Below are 20,606 nucleotides of genomic sequence, written 5' to 3'. Positions count from 1 at the left end.
TCAATTGCTATCGCAAATAGCAGGGGGGACAAGGGACGGCCTTGCCGTGTACCTCTATGTAAAGGAAAGTATTTGGAAAGTAGTGCATTCGCTCTAATCCTTGCTAACGGGGAATTATACAGTAATTTGACCAATGAGATAAAACCCGGCCCAAATCCCATTGATTCCAAGACTTCCCACAGGTATTCCCATTCTACGCCGACAAAAGCCTTGGCAGCATCTAAGGATATTATTGCGCGGCATCCCTCAGTATTTATCGATCTCTGGAGATTCAAAAACAGTCGACAGAGATTATTGGCCGTGCTCCTATCCGGCATAAATCCAGCCTGATCCCTATGTATTAAAGGAGTAATTACCTTATTAAGTCAATTGGCCAGTACCTTAGCTAACAATTTCACATCATTAGGTAGGAGAGAAATAGGTCTGTATGAGTCAGGTCTAAATGGGTCCTTATTGGGCTTTGGGATAACTACCACTATCGACTCTCTCATAGATGCAGGTAGCTTTCCGATTCGTAGCGCATCATTAAAGGTCTCCAAAAGGTGTGGGAAGAGACAGTCTCAGTATTGTTTAAAGAATTCGCCCGGTAATCCATCCGACCCTGGGGCCTTTTCATTAGGGAGAGAGCTTAAAGCAATTTCAAGTTCCTCCAATGTAATGGGTTCATCCAGATACGCGGCCGATTCTAGGGATAATTTAGGGATAGATATTTGGCTAAGATATTTTTTAATATCATCTCTTGCCATGAACAATTTAGAAGAATATAATTCCTTATAAAAGTTATGAAACGTATCAAGGATTACTGAACTTTCCACGGAAAGTTCTCCATCAGATGTTCTAATTGCTGCTATTCTTGTGACCGGACCACCCTAGCTAGCTAGCAGATTACCTGTACTCTCCCCTGCCTCAAAGTATTTTTGTTTGGTGAAGAACCGTTTATTGTCCGCTATATGTAACAAATGATCAGTGAGTTTGGATTGCGCTTCTCTCCATACTGCCTCAGACTGCTGAGAGGGTATACTTATATATGCTTGTTCGATCCTTATTACTTCCTGTTGTATAGCTTTAGTGAGTTCCCTAGTTTTAATTTTACGTCTGTTAATTTTCTGTATATAAAGACCTCTCACATATGCTTTCATGGCGTCCCATACTGTCCGAATGGGTGCTTACCCTATGTTAAAATTAAAGAATTCCCTTATATATTCTGTCAGGTGATCTTCCTTATCTAACAAGTGTATCCAAAAAGGGTTAAGTTTCCAGAGCGTTGAACCGCAGCGCCCCCTGTCTTTTTCAAATCTCAATTCTATATGTACAGGAGAATGATCCGAGAGGCATTGCAGTAAATATTTAATAACAGAGGTATATGGCAAAACTTCCAGGGATCCAATGGGTAAATCTATTCTGGACAAAGAATTATGGGACGCAGAGAAGCAGGAGTACTGCCGTTCCTGAGGGAATCTAATTCTCTAACAGGTCATGCAGGTCCAGCTCTCTGAGTAATTTTGCCAATGAGGTTTCCCCCGTATGTGTTAGGTCGTTAGGCTGCGGGAACTTATCCAAAGAAGGGTTCAGATATTTGTTAAAGTCACCCACCATCACGATTGGCACCTGGGGGCCTGTCACTATCCATGTCAACAAACTTTTGGTGGTCCCCAAGCTGGACCTGAGGCAAAGGAAAAGTTCCTGTAACCCGCAACATAGGAAGCGGTAACACATCCGCATTTACGGACCAGATCTCTATGATAGAGAGATCCGGGCAGCAATAAAAGAGGGCATCACGTGGCATAATGGCATGTTTAACTCTTGACATGTCAACAAGACAAGTAACAATAACACAGGTATGAATACTAAAGTCAGTGTTGTTGTATAGCACCAGATTGCTACTCCAGGACACGGTAGTGATCATGTAAGAGCAGGCTCATAACAAGCATTAAACATTATACTTATCCGCCTGTCCCCATAGTCTTCCATGGTGTCTCAGGAAAAGTCCCATTTTTAAGACGACAGGGATTCCATTTGTTCAACCCAATGGCTGGCTTCCTCCGGGGGATTCGAAAAAATGGGTCTTTCCTTTAAACATTATCCGGAGCTTAGAGCGATAAAGCAGTGAGTATTGGATATTTTGTGAGCGTAGTCGTTTCTTGACGTCCAGGAATCGTGCACGCCGTCTCTGCACCTCCGCTGAGAAGTCCAGAAAAATGGAGACTTTGTCCATCTATGAATAGATTCTGGTGTTCCCTTGCCTTGCGGAGAATGGCATCTCTATCTTGAAAGTGTAGAATCCTCATTAGCATTGGTCTAGGAGGGCCTCCCGGTGGTGGTGAGCGAGACGGCACTCTGTGCACCCTCTCTATAGCAAAGAAGGGAGAAAGAGAGTCTTTTCCAAATATCTTTTTGAACCAGTCCTCAAAGAAATGGACAGTGTGGTACCCTTCGAATTTTTTAGGAACTCCCACTATGCAAAGGTTGTTTCGGCGCCATCTATTTTCCAAGTCCTCCGTTTTATTTATTAGGAGGGTGATGTTGTGGATTACTTTAGCCAGATCACGTTTCATAGGGGGGACCTGATCTTCCAGGCAGGATATGCGTCCCTCTGCCATTCTTTCGTTAACTTTCCTGATGTCCAATAAAGGACACATTCTCTTGGAGGGACCCAATGGATGTATTAAGGGTCATCAAGGCTGCACTACATTGGTGCACGGCTGCATAAATGTCCTTAGTGGTAGGATAAGGCAGCAGTGGAAGCATGGGGATAGAGGGCTGCATTTGGGCTTTGCAAAGAGAACTATGCTCGGTGAGGGGCCCCCCGTCACTTGCCTTCACCTCCTCCACGTGGGATCCGCCATCTTGAGAACAGGAGTCTCCGTCTGCAACATGAGCGGCCGAAGTCACCACTTGTTCTGCCAGGACTCCGGGCACATTATCCACCGGTGCGAGGGTCTCTTTAGAGGGTGGGACATGTGCATACTGTTCCAGGCGCACCGCTACCTCCGCCGCCTTAAGCGAAGCGGCCGCGCCATGTTGCTTCGCTGGGGTCGGTCCCGCCGCCTCCTTATCCTTCCTGCCCGAACGAGTCATATTGGCCAGGGGTAGTAGGGTGATCTCCCTCGATAGTGTGATGATGCTCGGCTGTTCAGATCGCCACAGCCACAGGATGGAGACGGATTTTAGCAGGCGCTGCCCGGGAGCTCTAGCGCACACGTCCTCTTACATTGGCAGCCAGGCCACGCCCCACAGGAAGCGTTGATTTCTAACGATAATCTGTTTTCCCTTAGTCCTAACAGCAGCACAAGTTTCCCTCCATTTTCTTATGCAAATAACACAATGAGTATTGGGATCAGGTGCCTTTATTAGAGAGGAGGAGGACGTAATGAGAATTAGCAGTAATTAATTGACAGTCATTAAAAGTTACATCTGTCCTACCACTACACAGGGCAGAAGTACCCCATTATTGTGCTTCTATTAGGTAAAGGGAAAACAGATTAACGTTAGAAACCAACGCTTGCTTGACTGCACTGGCAGTTATATGTGGTTGTTTTGTTTTTATATGGTTCTAGTAAACATTACATTTTTATTATTGTTTCATTGTTTTTCACCTTTTTGAGTCGGCTCTTTTGTACTTCTGGCAGAAACATTAGGGGCTTCTTCATCCTTCACACATACCATTTTTTCCCAGTCTTGACTTTGATGAAATAATCTGATCCTATCCTGGAGTGGATGCTGTGCTCATCACCTCCAGTTCTTACATTAGTCAACAACGTTACAATAAAGAAGCCGCTGTACCACTGCTGAGAATGAACCTTCTCTCCCCTAGGCAGACAGCGCTTGCACTTGTCCTTTGTAATGATCTTACTGTAAAAAGCTGCTCACAGTATTTCTTGATTTAATTTACATTTTTACAATTTTATCAGGTCTCCCCGTAAATGTGTAGACTAAATAAAACGTCTACTCATAACTCAGTTTTGCTGTTCCTCTGCACATTCTAGATGAGGCTGTGCTAGTGTTCTGTAAAGCATTACGATTATGTACCTAACCAGTGAGTCCATGACTTTTTCAGACAATAATAGCAGTATTCTGTCTTACAAGCAGCTGCCTGGCATTGTGCTGTTTATCTGTGATTTACGTCTACACTGAAAAACATTGAATTTGAATTGCCAAATAGATGTTCAAACATGTGGAAGTTTAACCTAATCTTTTTTTTTTAACACAGCAGAAACCATTTGTGGCCATGTCCTACACAGTGAAAAATAACAAGAGAAAATGAACACACAGTATACTCCACTGCTGCTGGGGGAGGTCAGAAGAAAGCTTCATTACATCAGTCTATAAAGCAGGGATGTCCAACCTGCGGCTCTTCAGCTGTTGTAAAACTCTGCTGTAGGCAGTGTGGGCATGCTGGGAGTTGTAGTTTAGCAACAGCTGGAGAGCCTCAGGTTGGCCATCCCTGCTATAGAGGATTAGTAAAAACCTCAGCTTCATCTACCTGATGATCAAGTTGGATATTTGGTTTCTTCTCTAAACAGTCCTGGGAATACAGAAGACTTGGACACCTCTCTGGTGGATTTCTCTGACTGGATCCATCTATAGGAAGTAAACACACAGTGACTGAATACATTGTCTATATGTGATGATCAGATGATGGGGGAATCTGACTCTCAAAACTGTTCTCTCCTCTACAGTCATAGAAGGTCTCCTCTTACCCGGTGATGTGAGGGACTGGTGATTCTCACTCATGACGTCCTTGTACAGATCCTTGTGTTCTTCCAAATATTCCCACTCTTCCATGGAGAAATAGACAGCGACATCCTGACACCTTATAGGAACCTGACAACACAAGGACACAGTCATTACCAGACCCCTCCCTTGGCGTTATTGTATAATGTCCCAGCATTCCCAGCAGCGCTCACCTCTCCGCTCAGCAGCTCAGTGATCCTGGTGGTAAGTTCTAGGATCTTCTGCTCATGTATCAGGGAATGAGGTGGAGGCTCGGTGATGGGGCTCTGGGTCCTGCTCCATCCTCCTGACACACAGGGTGTCACACACTCACCAGACAACTTCTTCACTACTGTGTAATCCTGTGTATGGGGAGACGCCGATCACTACAGAGATTCTAAGAATCCTTCCCCTTTCCAGTCATTTCCCTGGTTTATTACTAGAGATAAGAGTGATGTCATGTGAGACTCTCACCTCTCCAGTTATCAAGGAGATGATCTCCAGGGTGAGGTCTAGTATCCATGCAGCCATGTGGTCTCTATCCTTGTACAGAGCCTTGTGTTCTTCTAAATATTCCCACTCTTCCATGGAGAAATAGACAGCGACATCCTGACACCTTATAGGAACCTGACAACACAAGGATACAGTCATTACCAGACCCCTCCCTTGGCGTTATTGTATAATGTCCCAGCATTCCCAGCAGCGCTCACCTCTCCGCTCAGCAGCTCAGTGATCCTGGTGGTAAGTTCTAGGATCTTCTGCTCATGTATCCGGGAATGAGGTGGAGGCTCGGTGATGGGGCTCTGGGTCCTGCTCCATCCTCCTGACACACGGGGTGTCACACACTCACCAGACGACTTCTTCACTACTGTGTAATCCTGTGTATGGGGAGACGCCGATCACTACAGAGATTCTAAGAATCCTTCACCTTTCCAGACATTTCCCTGTTTTATTACTAGAGATAAGAGTGATGTCATGTGAGACTCTCACCTCTCCAGTTATCAAGGAGATGATCTCCAGGGTGAGGTCTAATATCCTTGCAGCCATGTGGTGTCTGTCCTTCTCCATCCTTGATGGGTCCTTGATGGAAAGGACCATTGTCTATCATAAGAAGTGAGTCCTGCACCTAAGAAACCTGAGAGAAACAAGAATGGTCGAGAGAAAAATGAGTCATAGGTTTAAGTGATAGGTGGGGGTCCAGCTGTTAAGACCCCCATTGATTCTGAGAATAAATGGGTCACACTGCTGGTTTAGTGCTGCATCACCTTCAATATTTTTTCTTAACTTTGGTGCTACTGGCCTCCACTGTTCAGGAAAAAACTGAGGAGAGGACACAGCGCTGCAGCCCCTTCATCTAGAAGAGGTTGTCCCCACCGACCACACACTGACTCCATATCCTAGTGATATCACAGAACAGTGTGCGATGGAAGACCCCTCTAATCCAGGAGAACAGCCCCTCTTACAGGGGTCTGGGGGTCTCCAAATATTCCAGGGGGAGAGCAGACATGTCTGAGGAGAACTCCCCTCCTGACCTCCAGACTGTGTGAGCAGAGACTCTCTATGGCCGGTGCTGCCCCCTGCTGGCTGGACCTGCTATATGTCACCTATAGAACCGCTCCATTCTAATAAACCCAGAACCAAGTCCCACATCCCCCGACCAATAACTGACCTGCAGATCTCACCTCCTGTGGCTGCAGGACCTGCGATGATGTCACACTGGTCACATGACAGTAAGTTTTAAACTGGAAAAAAAATCTCCACTGCTTCACTCCTCCCCTCATGTGACTGATCACATGACTATGACATCATCAAAGGTCCTGAAGTCACTAGGATATAACATCTATAGATAAGTTAGTGAAGCCTCCTCCAATATAGAACGGCGACTAGAAGGAAATGGTTAAAACTGTTCACCATGGTCCCCCGCTCACACAGACCCCTCCTCATGATTCCCCAATTCTCGCAAAGACTTCTTCCTATAGTTCCCCCTCTCACACACAGACCACTCTCTATTATTATTATTATTTATTATTAAAGCGCCATTCATTCCATAGCGCTGTACATATGATAAGCGGTGCACATACATAATACAGACAATTGTACTAATCATAAACAAGTCGAGTTACAAACTGGTACAGAAGGAGACAGGGCCCTGCCCATGAGGGCTTACAATCTACATGGTATGGGAGAAGGACACAGTAGGTGCGGGTGAAGTTGGTCGTGGCAGTATAGAGGCAGCAGGGTCACTGGTTGGAGGCTTGTCTGAAGAGGTGGGTTTTCAGGTTTCTTTTGAAGGATTCCACTGTAGGTGAGAGTCTGATATGTTGGGGTAGCGAGTTCTAGAGTATTGGGGATGCACGGGAGAAATCTTGGAGGCGATTGTGGGAAGAGGGGATAAGAGGAGAGGAGAGAAGGAGGTCTTGTGAGGATCGGAGAGTGCGTGTGGTGATGTATCTGGAAAGTAGCTCAGAGATGTAGGGAGGGGACAGGTTATGGACGGCCTTGTACGTATTTGTTAGTACTTTGAAGTGAATTCGCTGGGCAATGGGGAGCCAGTGAAGGGATTGGCAGAGGAGAGAGGCAGAGGAGTAATAGGGTGATTATATCCAGATATGTGCTCTCTCACAGTAGTTATGCAAAGAGATATGCCCCCTCACTGTAATATGTGCCCCTCAAAATAGTTTTGCCCTGATAAGTGCCCTCTCACAGTAGCGATGCCCAGTTATGTGCCCCCTCACAGTAATATGCCCAGATATGTGTCCCTCACAGTAGTTATACCAGATATGTGCCCCCTTCAAAGTAGTTATGCCCAGATATGTGCCCCTCACAGTAGTTATGTCCAGATATGTGCCCCTCACAGTAGTTATACCAGATATGTGCCCCCTTCAAAGTAGTTATGCCCAGATATGTGCCCCTCACAGTAGTTATGCCCAGATATGTGCCCCATCACAGTAGTAATACCAGATATGTGCCTCCTTCAGAGTAGTTATACCCAGATACAGTTGCAAGAAAAAGTATGTGAACCCTTTGGAATGATATGGATTTCTGCACAAATTAGTCATAAAATGTGATCTGATCTTCATCTAAATCACAACAATAGACAATCACAGTCTGCTTAAACTAATAACACGCAAAGAATTAAATGTTACCATGTTTTATTGGACACACCATGTAAACATTCACAGTGCAGGTGGAAAAAAGTATGTGAACCCCTAGACTAATGACATCTCCAGGAGCTAATTGGAGTTAGGTGTCAGCCAACTGGAGTCCAATCAATGAGATGAGATTGGAGGTGTTGGTTACAGCTGCCCTGCCCTATAAAAAACTCACACCAGTTCTGGGTTTGCTTTTCACAAGAAGCATTGCCTGATGTGAATGATGCCTCACACAAAAGAGCTCTCAAAAGACCTACGATTAAGAATTGTTGACTTGCATAAAGCTGGAAAGGGTTATAAAAGTATCTCCAAAAGCCTTGCTGTTCATCAGTCCACGGTAAGACAAATTGTCTATAAATGGAGAAAGTTCAGCACTGCTGCTACTCTCCCTAGGAGTGGCCATCCTGTAAAGATGACTGCAAGAGCACAGCGCAGACTGCTCAATGAGGTGAAGAAGAATCCTAGAGTGTCAGCTAAAGACTTACAAAAAAGTCTCTGGCATATGCTAACATTCCTGTTAGCGAATCTACAATATGTAAAACACTAAACAAGAATGGATTTCATGGGAGGATACCACAGAGGAGGCCACTGCTGTTCAAAAAAAACATTGCTGCACGTTTACAGTTTGCACAAGAGCACCTGGATGTTCCACAGCAGTACTGGCAAAATATTCTGTGGACAGATGAAACCAAAGTTGAGTTGTTTTGAAGAAACACACAACACTGTGTGGAGAAAAAGAGGCACAGCACACCAACATCAAAACCTCATCCCAACTGTGAAGTATGGTGGTGGGGGCATCATGGTTTGGGGCTGCTATGGCGGATTGCTATCATCGAAGGAAAAATGAATTCCCAAGTTTATCAAGACATTTTGCAGGAGAACTTAAGGCCATCTGTCCACCAGCTGAAGCTCAACAGAAGATGGGTGTTGCAACAGGACGACTCAAAGCATAGAAGTAAATCAACAAAAGAATTGCTTAAACAGAAGAGAATACACCTTCTGGAGTGGCCCAGTCAGAGTCCTGACCTCAACCCGATTGAGATGCTGTGGCATGACCTCAAGAAAGCGATTCACCCCAGACATCCCAAGAATATTGCTGAATTGAAACAGTTCTGTAAAGAGGAATGGTCAAGAATTACTCCTGACCGTTGTGCACGTCTGATCTGCAACTACAGGAAACGTTTGGTTGAAGTTATTGCTGCCAAAGGAGGTTCAACCAGTTATTAAATCCAAGGGTTCACATACTTTTTCCACCTGCACTGTGAATGTTTACATGGTGTGTTCAATAAAAAGATGGTAACATTTAACTCTTTGTGTGTTATTAGTTTAAGCAGACTGTGATTGACTATTGTTGTGATCTAGATGAAGATCAGATCACATTTTATGACCAATTTGTGCAGAAATCCATATCATTCCAAAGGGTTCACATACTTTTTCTTGCAACTGTATGTGCCACCTCACAGTAGTTATACCAGATATGTGCCTCCTTCACAGTAGTTATGCCCAGATATGTGCCCCTCTGTCACGGATGGTGATGCAGAAAACTGGAACTTATAAATAAACATCCGACTGGCTTGATTACAAACTAAGGAGCATATGGGTGAGCCCTATAAAACCCCTAGAGCTTTCCCTGACTGCTATGCCCATGCAAAGGTCTTTATGGTAGACGATTGCATGCCCACGTACCTTATACTGTGTGACACCTGAAAACCCTATAATAGTGAGGGGACACGACCACCGGCTCCCTGCACTTAATACGGACGGAGTCAGTCAGGGTCACCTAGAATCAAGCCAGTAAGGAAACACAAATAAAGGAAAATGACTTATCTGAGGAATCAGCAGTAGGAGCCTCCAGCAGTGAACAACTCATCCAGTATAAACCGCAAAGTGAGGCAGTATGCGAGGGAATATAAAGGGAGACAATTAGTGTAAATAGGTGACAGCTGGGAGAAGGAAAGGAGATGACAAAGTGAAACCAAAACAAAGAACCTCATGCAAGAGGTAGAGAAGAACGTCTAACAGACCTTCTCACAGAACTGGCGGTGACACCCTCACAGTAGCGATGCCCAGATATGTGCCCCTTCATAGTAGTTATGTCCAGATATGTGCCCCCTCACAGTAGTTATGCAAAGATATATGCTCCCTCACAGTAGCGATGCCCAGTTATGTGCCCCCTCACAATAGTTATGGCAGATATGTGCCCCATCACAGTAGTTTTACCCTGATATGTGCCCCATCACAGTAGTTTTACCCTGCTATGTGACCTATTACAGTAGTTTTACCCTGATATGTGCCCTATTACAGTAGTTTTACCCTGATATGTGCCCCATCACAGTAGTTTTACCCTGATATGTGCCCCATCACAATATTTATACCCTGATATGTGCCCCATCACAGTAGTTTTACCCTGATATGTGTCCTATTACAGTAGTTTTACCCTGATATGTGCCCTATTACAGTAGTTTTACCCTGATATGTGCCCCATCACAGTAGTTTTACCCTGATATGTGTCCTATTACAGTAGTTTTACCGATATGTGCCCTATTACAGTAGTTGTACCCTGATATGTGCCCCATCACAGTAGTTTTACCCTGATATGTGCCCAATCACAGTAGTTTTGCCCTGATATGTGCCCAATCACACTCGTTTTGCCATGATATGTGACCCCTCACAGTAATATGCCCAGTTATGTGCCCCTCACACTAATATGCCCAGGTATATGCCTCCTTAACAGGAAGTAAAAAACAAAACAAAACTAACTCTACATACTCACTTGGTTCCTCCAATGATCTCCCCAGCAGCAGCAGCAGGATACACACAGAGATGCTGGTCTGTGTAGGAGGAGGACGAGCACAGCTGACTCCTGGTTGGCCCTGCCCACTGTACAGACCAGCAGTGTGAAGAGCAGATAGGGGCGAGGAAAGATGAAGCAGGGAGCGGACAGCTCTCTACTTCATCATTACAGGCAATTGTCTCTGCGTCCTAAGGAAGCAGAGACAGCTGCCAGAGAGCGGGACATACTGCCCCCACTCCAGGACCGTGGGACAGCCACTGAAATCCAGGACTGCCCCGCGGGATCCAGGATGGTTGTGAGGTATGCGATTATGCGTTAAATGTTATGTTTGTTCCTTATTATATGTGGACCAGAGATCTGACTTTATGTGCTGAAAAATAGAAAACGGACTGGTAGAGGAAGGTCACACAGCCCGGCCAAGAGGGGTGACCATAGATGACATAGAGGGGAGGGAGCAGCTAACTCCTCTTCCCCATTCTCAAGAACTCTGAAAAGCCTACTAGACACCGGGGAACCACGTGAATCCCCTACAGTACTATTGTAGTGTGTGGATGATTTGTGGTTATGTTGTGCCGCAGTGGAAGAGTCATGTTGATTCAAAGTCACTTCTTTTATTTTGGCTGCAAATGGGTGTAAGGCTTCAAAGGAGGAATTTCAGCTTTGTTAAAGGGACACTGTCACCTGGATTTCACTTACTGAGCTATTAACATCACCACATCAGTCTCCACAATTTACATTAAAATATACTAGTGTTACTGCCCTGTGTCTTGTAATTTGTCTATAAAATCGCTTTTATTAATATGCTAATTACCTCAATAAGGAGTCCAAGGGGCTGTCCCTCCGGCCGTTGGAGCCCAGCCTCGCCCATTACTTCGGAGCCCAGCACCGCCCCACTGCTAAACTATTCACTCCTCTTCGCCGACATAATGTTTGCGCAGCGCCCGTAATCACGCGCATGCGCCCTGGATACACATGTCAGCGCCCGCGGTGTCCTGGCATCGGCCTCACAGAACTCATTGCTTCGCTCGACCCGGAAAGAGCGGAGTGGAGCGACTTGCTGGGCTGGCGGAGGACGGAGGAGCAGGAGCGGGTCGAGCGAAGCTGGCGCATTTCACAATTTTTTTCTTACAACGTTCATTATGCGGTTAAACTTACTGATCTTCATTCTCCAGGTCAGTACAAATCTGACGATACCACATATTTTTACTTTTCCTTGCGTTTTGATGCTGAAAAAAATAAATAAAATTCTGACCCCTATAACCTTTTTGCAGTTATGTGTGGGGCGATGTGTACTTTTCATTGATACCATTCTGGGGCGTGTAAGGCTTTTTGATCACTTTTTATTTATTTTGTTAGTGGAAGGAGAAGTGACCAAAAAATTGAAAATTGGCTATTTTGACCCTTTTTTCGCTTTGCCTTTTTCCGTATGGGATTAATACTTTTATATTTTGATAGTACGGGCATATATACGCACGCGGCAATATTTTTTTACATTTTTTATTCTCATTTTAGTGAAAGGGGGTGATTTGAACTTTTATATTTTTGTATTTGCAAAAACTTTATAAAAAAAATTTTACGCTTTTTTTTATAGTTCCCATAGGGAACTATAACAATCAATTATTTGATTATTGTTATCATAGACTCCAATGCACTAGCATGATTGTGTTATTTTCCTATGGAGCCCTATTACAGGCAAGGGTTCCATAGGGAACACTGTGCAGCAGCCTTGTGTCATAGACTATCACAGGGGCTGCAGCACACAAGCTCCGGCTCCTCCGATCGCCGCAAAGGGGAGCCGGAGCATAACCAGAAGCGCGTGCTTCCAGTTTTGAGCGCGCTCAGATGCCGTGGTCAGGTTTAACCACGCCATCTGAGTTAAATGTCCGCGATCTTAAAAGATCCGACATGTGACATAATAGTACGTCACATGTCGGGAAGGGCCGGGGCAAGCCACGGGGGTTCTCATATAAGAACACGGGGTAAACAGAAGTCCCTTGGACAGTGCTGCTTGAAACAGATCCGGCAGGCTGTTCCAGGCGGGACCAGTGTGTCGGATCTGTTCGTGCCAGGCGCAACCGTGCGCACTGGAAGAATTCTGTCCAGTCCCATTCAGTATAATGGGGGCCAAGGAGCGGCCGGACAAATACCATGTTGTGTCTGGATTATAGTGAACGGGACCGGGCAGAATTCAGGCAGCGCATGGTTGTGCCTGGAAGGGATCCAACATGCTGTTCTCACACATATGTGATATCACCTTTGTGTACAGATAAGCAGATAACTGCAGTCAAGTGATCTGTACAGACCAAGAAGTGGCGCCTATTATAAGGCTAAGTGGCCAGTGGGAAAACTGCAGGATTTTAAGTTATAGGCATGCTAGGTTGTCCCAGCATGCCATCTGCTGGTCGGCGGTGTTATTACAGCCTACATTTGCCTGTCATGTCTTGATACATTCTGGTTATGGTTGTGTAGTATTACAGTGGTAAAAAAAAAAAGGGGGGGGGGGGAAGGTGTGTTACAGGAAAAAAGAAAATAATAATAAATTAAAGGGGTTAAAAATGATGAGGAGTGTGTTATATGTATATCCGGTATTGTTACATCATAGGACGGGGCAGTACATAGGCTATACTCAGTCCCATCAGGCTTATGTCTGGCTGCACAGAGACCTTGGTTGCATTGCTTTTCCTGATTCATGAATGTAAGTCACTTACGGCGGTCTTTCGTCCTCTCAGTCCGGCCGGCGGTGTGTGTCGACTCCTTTAGGTAAGGGAGCACCACCGCACCGGAACGTTTCTGCCTGGCAGCATCGGCTCCCCACGCTGCAGTCTCTCAGGTTGCAGGAGTCAGCGCGACTCCGCTCTCGGCACATTGTAATGTATAGCACGCGCCGCCGTGCTCGTAGTGAGGCAGGGATGCATGCAAGGCTGTTTTGCTTCTGGTAGGCTCTTGATTCATCTGGTCTGCTGGAGCCTCCAGGCAGCAGGTGATAGTGGTTAAAAAAAAAAAAAGTGGGAGTTTGGGTTGAGAAAAAAAAAAAAGGGGCAGTTTGAGGAAAAAAAATAAAAAATAATCAAATACAAGGGGTCTCTTTAAGGTTCCGCAGCGTGTGTCGCAAGTTGATTGCCTATCATCTTCTCTAGTGGGGTCATCTCAAGCAGTGCGTTATTGGGTCAATTATTGGGTCAATTGTCTACAGGTTTTTCTTTCATATATGCGTCCATAGGTTCGTGGCTCCTTCTATCCACCCGATGCACGGCTTCGTACAAGCAGACGCAGCTATTCTTAGTAGACACATTTAGCATCAGGGTCAAAGTAAGCTATTGTGCATCACGGGAGTAGATTTAGGACTAGGGGCTTGGTACAGTTGCTAATACTCAGTTTTTAACATGCTCAGCTACGTTCAGTCATTTCATCAGCAAGTTAGCAGTTGCCCAAAAAAAATGAAGAAATAAAAAAGAGGCGCCAGACAACAAGACCATAGTCTGTGGGGAGGTCTCGGTGGTCCTCAAATCTAAGGATGTGAGGTTGAATAGAAACTCAGCATAGAGCACAGTTTGTCTTAGCCTTTAGTCTGTACAGGGATGTTGTCTTATCCTGTTAGGGTCCCATCCACATGCAGACTGGGTACAGTATGTTATCAATGGTCTTTCCGCAGGTTTTCATACAGGGCTATTGGCTCTTCTCTTTTTGCAGGTCTCTCCACAAGCAGACCGCGTACCATCACCAGTGCCCAAGCTCGACCAGCTAGTGATGGACTAACGGTTCATCTCGCCACCGCCAGGTCCCTTATGACTAAAGCCCTGTCCTGTAACACCCTGAGGATATATAAGAAGGCATGGACCTCGTTCTGTAATTTTAAGAGAACCCATTCTTTGGCAGGAGTGGGCAACATCTCTTACCTACTGGCCTTTGCCGCATTTTTTGCCACTCTCACCACAAGCTGTCATTTAGCACTATTAAGTTATACCCGGCTGGGATTCAACATCATTTGTATCTATGGCATCCTAATCTACCCTCCTTGTTTTCAGCCCATCCAATTAGAATTCTACTGAAGGGTATCCAGGAGTCCGTTGTGGCCCGCCCTACATGACAGCCATTTACAGGGTCAATGTTCAGATTGCTTTCAGATAGATTACGCAAAACCCCTTCAGTAAGCACACTAGTTTATTGATCAAGACAACCATGTACCTAGCCTTCTACGTTTTCCTCAGACCAGGCGAGTTCACCTGCGCCACAACATGCAAGAGCTATCTGAGGAAGGATCAGCTGTCATGGGATGGGTCATGCTAAGTTCTTACTTTAACGTCCACTTGGTTTCTGAAACCTTACAGCAAGCCCAGACCAGACACCTTTCTACGGCTAGACTCACCAAATACGAGGTTTCGCTCCTCACACCTACAATCTAGTTATTAAGCATTGCAATGTTCTGAATTCAGCCACCTTGCTGCCAGTGGATTCAGAAAAGGGACTAAGAGAGAGTGGAAAAATCAGCCAGTGAGGAATACCAATTTAACATGACTGCCAGGCATTGATGGAGCTGAAAACTAAAGGGTTACCAAATATTACTAATGTACTACCATTGAGTATTTTGTAGATGGCTTCAGATCATGGGACAACGACCAAGGAAGATTCCTCAAAATGGTAAGGCAGTGATACAGAAACCACTCCCTTGTATTCGTTCTGCACAGGAAGCATTCACAGCAGCGTGTAACCTGGGTAAGGGAAAAGAGGTGAACAGCTATATGGACTAGAGGTATGCATTTAGTATAGCACATCAGTTTGGAGCCATTTGGTGAAGCCGCATCTTCTGGACCTCTGCAGCTAAGCCTAGAAAGAATGCTGTTAGACGCCATTATCGAAGGTGTCAGCACATACCAAAGAGCAGAGCCCTGTGGCTATTGGGAGTGCCCTGGCAGACCAGCTAAAAAGACAGTATTACTGGCCTTGATGGTAGCTTCCTCATCTGCTAAGACTGCAGTTGACTTGTTACAAACCGTCCAGAACCAGATATCCCTTCAAGAAAAATAAGTATGGATGGAGGGAGGTCCCATACAAGGAAAAGGAGGGCTGTAGCACCAGACTCTGCTTGCCACGTTGTTTGTTCCCTATGATGGCTGCCCTGGCTCACTCCATGGTTCACAACTTCAAGGGAGCAGTGTGCCATAGTCTTGCAGAACTGGCCGGCCCCCCCAAGGTTCCTGAATGCAGCTGCTCAATTTGTGTAGGGATACCTTATATGTGCAAGGCATAACCCAGGCAGGCCTACCTAAGTTCCAAGGAGATGTACCCTGAAACAAAAGTATGATTTCAGATATTGCAGGTGGACTACATTCAGCCACCGAACCTGGGTGCTTACAAATTAGTTTGGGTCTATATAAATTTATTTTCAGGATGGCCCAAAGCCTGGTCTGTGACCAAAGCAAACACCAAGACAACAGCCAAGAAACTAATGAGTGATAATCGTCTACAGATCTGAGGTGTCAGAGGCCATAGAGAATCATAGGGGCACACATTTTACTGGTGAGCTTACGAAGAAGACCACAGCAACCCTAGGGATAGAACAAGTCTTCCACACAACATACCACCCCCAAAGCAGTGGCAGGGTGGAATGCTTAAATGGTACCGTAAAAATGAAAACTCAGAGGTGTATGGAGGAAAGTCAGTTGCCATGGAGCATTTAGCCCCATGGTTCCCCCTCTCTCTCACACAGACCGCTCTCCGTGGTTCCCTCTCTCTCCCACAGACTGCTCCCCATGGTTCCCCTCTCTCACACAGACCGCTCTCCGTGGTTCCCCCTCTCTCACACAGACCGCTCCCCATGGTTCCCTCTCTCTCACACAGACTGCTCCCCATGGTTCCCCTCTCTCACACAGACCGCTCCCCATGGTTCCCCCTCTCTCACACTGACTGCTCCCCATGGTTCCCCTCTCTCACACAGACCGCTCCCCATGGTTCCCCCTCTCTCACACAGACCGCTCCCCATGGTTCCCCTCTCTCACACAGACCGCTCCCCATGGTTCCCCCCTCTCTCACACAGACCGCTCCCCATGGTTCCCCCTCTCTCACACAGACCGCTCCCCATGGTTCCCTCTCTCTCACACAGACTGCTCCCCGTGGTTCCCTCTCTCTCACAGACTGCTCCCCATGGTTCCCCCTCTCTCACACAGACCTCTCCTCATTGTTTGCACTCCCTCACACAGATCATTCCTCATGGTTCCCACTCTCTCGCACAGGCAGCACTAATGGTCCCTCTATTCATACAGAGTAAGCCCTTCACCTCCCTGATCACATGACCATCCTCTGCTCCTTACATACAGTCTGGACTGTGTATGAAGCTTGCAGTTTGGTGCGGCACCAATGTATTTCTCTAAAGCTCATGAAGCGCACACATTTCTATACCTGTTCATGAGAAGATGTTCATATAAGATAGACAGAGCTGAATGGTGCATGCTGTGTCAAGGGGGGGGGGGGGGGGGGGCGGCGGCCTCTTTTTTTTCCTGGATCCTCCCGGACATTCCAGGAGAGTTGGCAGTATGGACTGATCCCACTTCCTTTAGCTCATCACAGTTTGAAATCGGACTCCTCCCACACATGTAACAGATCAGATGGTCATGATCCCTCCATGCACAATCCCCGACTCATGTGCACTAGCATTAGGGAGGAGGGGAGGGAACATGAACACTTCCCAGGACAAACATAGAAGACTTTTGTTTTTTGTATTTTAGGTTTGCAACTGTGACAGATTATGAGCAATAATTGGGGAAGAACTCTGCCAACCAACTAAACATGCAGTGTTCTGTAATCCGCCGACAGCATGGAGCTGAGCAGATTGCTATATATTAAACAATATAGTATAACTTATTCATAAAAAAAAGAGGAAAACATGAATTGCACATCCACACAACGTTTTTGGCCGAAACCTGGCATTTATGCAAGGAAGTGGTGGGATCACTGCCAGACCTGAGAACAGTCAATAGGGATGCGGCAGAGAACTGTTACTGCACTCTGGCTGTCGGCAGGACTAAAAACCATTGAATGCAACATTTTTTTGTCCTGCCGAAACCCGCGATTTGCGCCGGAAATCGGTCTGATCACTGCCAGACCTCATTACAGTGAATGGGGATCCGAAGGAGAACTATAACTGCTCTCTGCTGGAACAGCCTGCCAAATCTGCTGGTGAGATGTGAATGAAGACTTAGGCAGCAGGTCGGACAATGAAGCTCCAGTCCTGTCACATTTTGAACAAGGTCTCCTCTCATCTGTGAGTTTTTTGATGTATACGAAAACCCGATTTCCAGCTAAAACACTTTCCACATTCTGAACATGAAAATGGCTTCTCACCTGTGTGTATCCTAAAATGTTCCACGAGGTTTGATTTCTTCCTAAAACATTTCCCACATTCTGAACATAAAAATGGCTTCTCTCCTGTGTGAAGTCTTATATGTTCAACAAGACTTGATTTTTGACTAAAACACATCCCACATTCGGGACATGAAAATGGCTTCACCCCGCTGTGAGTTTTCTGATGTTTTACAAGAAACGATTTCATGCGAAAACATTTCCCACATTCAAGACATGAAAATAGATTCTCCCCTGTGTGATTTCCCAGATTATGAACAAAAGCTGATTTCTGAGCAAAACATTTTTCCCATTCCGAACATGAATATGGCTTCTCTCCTGTGTGAATTCTTAGATGCTCAATAAGATTTGATTTCTGACCAAAATATCTCCCACATTGTTCACATGAAAATGGCTTCTCTACCGCGTGAGTTCTTTGATGTCTCTCAAGAGAAGCTTTACACTGAAAGCATTTTCCACATTGCAGACATGAAAATGACTTTTCATCTCCATGAATTCTCTCATGCAAAGAAAGATTTGAATTCTTTTTCAGGTGTTTTCCAAATGGAAACATTTTCTCCTGTCTTTGTCCAGTTCTTGGTTTGTCAACCGGTGATTGATTAGCTGACGGTTTCCAGTGACCAGCGGTATCGGAGGATAGATCTCCGCTGTGAAGGACTGAGGGTACATTAGGAGTTATTGAATTGTCTTGTGTGCTGTTATCTTCACCTGAAACACATTTTCACAAACAAATTGATTATGGCAAAAAAAAATATAATATGTAACCAGGCAAATTTTTTTACAAATAAAAGTGTTATGTGAGCTGAAAAAGAAAGGAAACAAGAGAGGTAACACCAGGAGTGTGAGTAGTGGTAGTAGACCAAGTGGACAGAAAATCATATTTTAAACTCTTCCTGTATACTTATGTGACTCATCACTTTATTAACCCTCGTTAAAGACTTCCAATGGAAGTATTAATGGTGATAGAAGTAGTAGAATGTATGTAGCAGCCATGTACAGTAAAGTCAATTATGACCAAGGTATTCAGGCTGCGATCAAAAGGGAACCTGTCACCTCCAAAAAACTATCTGAAGCCGCTAGCAGTACCTGAGAGTAGCGAGCAGTGTGGTTCTGATGATCATTTTCTTACTGAAGGTCGTTGCGGCAAAAGCTCTGAAAACTTTCCTTTATTCCCTGCCGGCACGCTTCTCTAGACATGCTTGAAGACAAGGGGGCAGCGGCCTCCGTGCTTCAAGTCAAGGTAACCAAGCCCCCTTCCCTGCCTCTTCGCTGTGACTGACAGCGCTTATGCTAAGGATTTCGACAAAGCCAGCCGAACTGCCGGCTGTCAGTCACAGCGAAGAGGCAGGGAAGGGGGCTTTGTTACCTTGACTTGAAGCAAGGAGGCCGCTGCCCCCTTGTCTTCAAGCATGTCTAGAGAAGCGCACCGGCAGGGAATAAAGGAATGTTTTTAGAGCTTTTGCCACATCAGAAAGAAAATTATCGTCAGAAACACACCGCTCGCTACTCTCAGGTACTGCTAGCGGCTTCAGATGGTTTTTGGAGGCGACAGGTTCCCTTTATGCCCCTTGTGACCTCCACTATATTTGTATGGTGGAAGTTATGTCTTTAAACATGGCACCCGCTCAGGCGTTCAGCAGGCGGATAGCTGCCGGGTTTCCGCCGTTTCAAACCCCGGCTTATGTATGCAATTAGCCTACTTCAGGTAAACATAATGAAACAATGCTAGAATTGGACATTTTTGGTCACCTTGCCTTCCAAAAAATTTAATAAAAAAGTTGTATGTACCCTAATATGGAACCATTAAAAAATACAACTCGCCTGCACTCACACAGCTCCACTGGCAGCAAAATAAAAAATAAAACTTATGGGTGTCAGATTCTGACATACACAAAGCAATTTATATATTTATTCTTTTTTCCTACTAAGTTTTTTTTTTTTTCTTCATTTTTGAAAAGCAGCAAAGCATAAAAAATCTATATACATCCTTTTACTGCAAAGTGAACATTGGAAAAGCAAAAGTCAAAAAGCAGAGGCTTTTTGTTTCTTCCATTTCCATCGCACAAATGTTTTTATTTTTGTTAGTTTTTCAATACATCATATAAACTAATAAATGGTTCTGTTAGAAAGTACAACTTGTACCAAAAAAAATAATCCCTAATGGCAAGCAACGTTGCATTACAAAAACATCAGTTGCCTTTTTTAAAACACCCTCCTTTCCAGTGCTGTGGCTTCTGGCATTCTACTCTGGCCTGGAAGTGATAGTTGGGTCCAGGAACCCATTCCTGGTCATAAGACTAATCACACCTGTCACACGTGTGCCAAACTGGCAAGTCAAGCCTGCCAGACGTTAGTTTTTGTTTTGTTTTTAAACTAGGCTGCATATCCCCTTTAAAGGGTTTATGGGGTTCCCTGAGACTGCATATGTCAATATCACGTGTGGATGATTCTAAATACTGCGGCGCCGTCCCACTCACTTAAATACTGAAGTAGGTGGCTTTACCCTCTACACAATTGAGACAGCTTTGACGTTTCTGTGGTTGTTTCCAGCATCCAAAGCTTCTGCAAAAATCGAAACGCTGAAATCTGAT

The 20,606-nt window shown here is 45.2% G+C and overlaps 1 protein-coding gene and 2 long non-coding RNA genes across 3 annotated transcripts in view; all 3 read right to left on the bottom strand.

The window, feature by feature from the left end:
- LOC120999677 (gastrula zinc finger protein XlCGF57.1-like) overlaps window positions 1-20,606 on the bottom strand; it is a 354,101-nt gene that overhangs the window by 5,096 nt on the left and 328,399 nt on the right. The gene's annotated exons all lie outside the window — the stretch shown is intronic.
- Window positions 5,039-5,471, bottom strand: LOC120999755. Its single transcript, XR_005778617.1, has 3 exons — window positions 5,424-5,471; window positions 5,188-5,340; window positions 5,039-5,075 (listed from the first exon to the last, which is right to left on the bottom strand). It is a non-coding gene; the product is annotated as an uncharacterized LOC120999755 (long non-coding RNA).
- On the bottom strand, window positions 5,553-6,103 carry LOC120999777. Its single transcript, XR_005778642.1, has 3 exons — window positions 5,979-6,103; window positions 5,704-5,848; window positions 5,553-5,591 (listed from the first exon to the last, which is right to left on the bottom strand). It is a non-coding gene; the product is annotated as an uncharacterized LOC120999777 (long non-coding RNA).

The sequence above is a fragment of the Bufo bufo genome, chromosome 4 (genome assembly GCF_905171765.1).
Source record: "Bufo bufo chromosome 4, aBufBuf1.1, whole genome shotgun sequence".
Taxonomy (NCBI): domain Eukaryota; kingdom Metazoa; phylum Chordata; class Amphibia; order Anura; family Bufonidae; genus Bufo; species Bufo bufo.
Note: the sequence above shows the minus strand (reverse complement) of the source record. Positions and strands in the feature narration are given on the sequence as shown.